At 47.7% G+C, this 4,390-nt stretch overlaps 1 protein-coding gene across 1 annotated transcript in view; it reads left to right on the forward strand.

The window, feature by feature from the left end:
• The window catches only part of CSUI_001164 (uncharacterized protein), an 8,430-nt gene extending 4,057 nt beyond the window's left edge, over positions 1-4,373 (forward strand). The window contains exon 1 of the mRNA XM_068061370.1: positions 1-4,373. This exon is cut by the window's left edge and continues 4,057 nt beyond it. The gene's annotated coding sequence lies outside the window, so the exon portion shown is untranslated.
• Positions 4,374-4,390: the final 17 nt, after the last annotated feature.

Genomic DNA, 4,390 nt, shown 5'->3' on the forward strand with positions numbered 1-4,390 from the left:
GAAGAGGAGGAGGAGGAGGAGAACGGGGTGGCGTCTCGATGATAGGGAATGATCAGAGCGGTCTTCCCCTTGTTCAGAGGGAAGGAGAGGATTATAACGGTCACGATCCTTCTTCTTCTTCAATGTCTTCTGCTAGTGAGGGAGGTCTAGCTTGTAAGAGTAGTAGCAATGCCACGAGGCCTGAAGAGAGAGCGAAAGATCACCATCATCATTCGCTTAACTACGGCAGTGTGTGTACCATGGATCAAAGGCCTCTTCAGCCGACTGTCGATCCAGCGTCCCCCTTCTCTCCCCCAGGTGTCTCTTCCACTTTCTTATCTCCAACTTCTTCTGCGCCCCTCTCCAACCCAGTCAAAGGAGAAGGAGGAGGAGGTGTCGTTACACCTCCTGGAATGAAGATGGATCTCAACGAAGGGAAATGTTCATCTGACTTGAGGAAGGCATTCTCTTTGTCTCTACCTGGGGAAGAAGGAGTAAAAAAGGGAGAGGAGTCTTCGGATTCTCTTGATAGATCTATCAGTATAACAAAGGGTGAGGTTTGTATATCATCATCTTCATCTTCTTCGTCATCTGTCTTGTTCTCTTCATCTTCGGGAATGGAAGGAGGGGAAGGTCTCGATACAAAATCTCAGCGGAGTACAATCGATGAAGGTGAACGGACGAGTAGCGTCATGAGCCGAGTAGGAGAGGAAGGAAGTCGAAAGAGCTCAAGACGGGGATCGGTCAACTCAAATATCAGCACGTCGGAATGGTGTGATCTTATCCCAGAAGATATCTATCACACAGAAGTCCCTCTCCCAGACCTGCCTTTCTTTCATTCCTCATCGGGTTATAATACACCTCCTTCTTCTCGTTCTCTCAACGCAGCTCATCTTTCCTATGCTTCTTCTTCTCTGCTCATCTCTTTACAGCAGAAAGGGAGCTTCTCCGATGGAGATAAGGGTACGCATGATAGGGGCTCTGGAGAAGAGGGGGGGATTAGAAAAGCTTTGAAGACCCATTCTTGTAGCATGATTCCTTCATGTAGGGTAGAGGGGAGTAGTCAATACACTGAGTCTTCTTCTTGTTCTCCCCCCTTTCTCACTGCAGGAGTTGGTAGGAAGGTCGATGGTGTAGGTACACCTCGTGAAACTCGAGATGAAGAAGAGGCAGAAGAGCGGAAAGCAGCCTTCCAAGCGGTCGTGAAATCTTTAGGTGAGAAGGTTTATCAATCGTCTGGAGGTGTTGTATCTCCTTCTGATCCATCCTTTCTCTCCTCTTCGTCTTTTGCAGCTGGTCGTGTGATAAAGAGCTTAAGAGAAGCTATTCGATCTCTTCAACATGCTGACTCATCAAAAGATGGAACCGCACCCTTCATATCAAGTGCGGATCGTCAGTCTCGGTTGCATGCCCTTCAAAGGTTGTGGTGTACATACAGCTCAGCTCTAAGTGCTCATCAAGCTCTTCGCCTTCAAGCAGGGATGCGAATAGGCGGAGGGTGGAGTGAAGGCAAAGCCAGTGGAGGTCTAGATAGTGATTCGATTCCCGACGATGAAAGAAGAAGAAATTTTCATATGCCTCGGGGAGTCCGTTCCTCTTCTTCTTCTTCTCCTTGTTCTTCTACGACGTCAAGTATGTATTCTCTTAGAAATCATCACTTCGGTCATGAAGAACTCCCAAGTCATGGAAAAGATTCTTCCCCAACTGAGAGTAGTAGACACGCTCCGTGTCTAGTATCTAGCGGATGGCAGGGAGGGGTGTTACCTCAGCATCTACCTGTCTTTCTACGTGTTCGACAAGAGCAACTGATCAAACAGATGAGAGAATGGAGAGAGGCGTTTCCTCTTCAGAAAGATTCGATAGAAGAACACTTCAGTCAGAAATCTTCTCCTTCCCTCTCTTCTTGGTATAAAACTCTCGGGAGGAGCAGTAGCTTCATCATTCGCCAGTCACCACCGGATGGAGAAGATCATGTTCCAGAGAGAAAGAGAAGAGAAGGAATCGGACGAGATTCAAGAGAGAGAAATGACAGTAGGGATAAGGAGGAAGAGCTGATGATAAGAAGAGGAAAAAGAAGAAACGAAGATCTTGAGAGAAAGAGTGATCTACTCATTCAAGATGATGAGAAGGGTGGGAAGATGATGTATGAAGAGGCTCTTCATGATGGTGGTGAGAGTAGAGAAGGAGAAGGGGGAAGGAGAAGAAGTCTCGCAACTCCTTCGTCTTCTTCTCTTCCTCTTCAAACAGCTGCGTTTGAGACTTCCTTGTCTTCTTCATTCTCTTCTTCATCTCACGTGAAGGAAGAAGAAGAAGAGGAGAGACGAAGAAGAAAGAGAAGAATGAATGATGAGGGCTCGGAAGGTGAAGTGGCTGTTTCTAGTGAGCCTGCCGACTCTTCTATCGGGAATAGTGTGACGACTGTCGAATCTCTCCAGAGTGCTAAAGGGGGAGAAGAAGAAGAGGAGAGGACAAGCAACGTACAGGGAGACGAAACACGAAGGTCGAAGAAGAAGATGAAGAAAAAGAGTAAGAGAAGAGAGAAGCATAATGGAAGTCATGTTGAAGGAGAGGATGATGATCTTGAAAGCATGAGCGATGCGATGATCACGAAGAAGAACAAGAATGATAAGGAAAATCGTCATGCAGAGACTTCTCTTCTTCAACAAGGCCAGAACGAAGATGATAGAGGACAGGTGTCTACTGAAAGCAGTCGTAATCTTACGCATGGGGAAGAGGATTTCTCTTCTTCTTCATCTCGCCCATTGGATCAGTCACATATGTCGAGTTTGAAGGGGGGGGGGACGACGGCAAGAGGAGAGAATGAAGGGAGAGAGCAAGAGAGAGGAGATCAAGCATCTTCTCTAGGTATGGAAGCTTCTATGACTTGCTCTATATCTTCTTCGTATCCTTCATCACATCAACAGGGGCAGGAGCAGCTCCTCTTTGAGTCAAATAACTCTTCTACTTCCCAACCTTCACCTTCTTCGCTTCCTTCTTCTCATTCATCGTTAACGACACATCAGCCGTTCTCTCAGCAGGTTCCCTCTTCTCTTTCTTCTCACACACTTCTTCTTCGTAATGGTCGCAAGGAGTCCAACAGCAACGCAGTTTCCTCTGTAGCAGAAGGAGGAGAGACGAAGGGAGAAGATCATTCCGATGCTATAGCATCGGGACATGTCGATGCTCCTGTGGTTAGTCATGAAGGTGATGAGGGGGGGAGGAGTCATAAGGGGGGAAGAGAAGGAAAGAAGAAGAAAAAGAAAAAGCACCTTCATCAGAAACACTCGACTCCTCGGCATGCTCATAGTCATGCGACAGACCAGCCAGATGAGACGGATAGAACGGGATCTACAAAGGTCTCGAATACTACCGGAAGTTCCTCTAAAGAACGTCATATCGATTCTTCATCTTCATCGTCCCCTCATCGAAAAGGTCGAAGTCGTGTGTCTTCTTTACTATGTTCTTCCTCTTCAGTTACCACAGGTCTTTCTAGCACCTCTTCTTCTTCATCTCCTGTCCCACCTACATCGACCTCTCCTTCTACACAGCAGAAGAGTCATATGTTTGCTGCGGGGGTGAAGATTCCGAAGAAGAAATCTATCGCCTCTCTTCTAGAGGAAGAAGACCACACGGGGGAGAAGAAGGGTGGAGGAGGAAAAGGAGGACAAGAAGAGAGTACCAAATCGTTAAGCCCCACACATGGTGGTCGCCATGAAGGTGTAGGAGAGAGATCTCCTTCGTCGCTTTTCCATTCGGGAAGTTCTTCAACCGATGTCGATTCAGCATGTAAAGGAAGGAATTCTCAGAAGAAAGATCTTGAAGAGATCGACCCATGGAAACCTTTAACTCCCGGGACGGCGAGTGTTTCATCTTCAGCAAGACATATCACCCAAATGGCCTCTTCTGCTTCGTCGTCTTCTCTTCAACACCCATCAGGGTTCTTCTCCGGGAATTCGAAACGAGGCGAAGGAGGAGGGACAGCAATGTCCTCTAACAGTGGAAACCAGAGTATGTTTTCTTCTTCTTCTTCTTCATCTCCCTCCTTTCATACATCAGGCCCCTCATGGAGTCACGGTCCTTCTTCTTCTTATTGTAGCCATGCTCCCACTACCCCCTTTGCTGGAGGTCGAGATGCACATCCGACGACGGCTCATCAGCAATTTAGTCATAGCCTACCAGCAGAAGGGACACAAAGGGGCGGGAGAAGAAACTTCTCTCGGCATGCGAGTCACCAAGGAAATGATCGTCGTCATGATCATAACCGTACTCAGACCCCTCATGCCCCGACTTCGGCTAAGAGAATGATCGAATCTCCTGAAGGAATCGATTCCCCACCGCAGCATCAGCAATCGGGAGCTTCAGCATTGGCATCCTCCACCCAACAAGCGTGCGCCTCTTCTTCTTCCTCTTC

Source organism: Cystoisospora suis (assembly GCF_002600585.1).
Source record: "Cystoisospora suis strain Wien I chromosome Unknown contig_465, whole genome shotgun sequence".
In the NCBI taxonomy this organism is placed as follows: Eukaryota; Apicomplexa; class Conoidasida; order Eucoccidiorida; family Sarcocystidae; genus Cystoisospora; species Cystoisospora suis.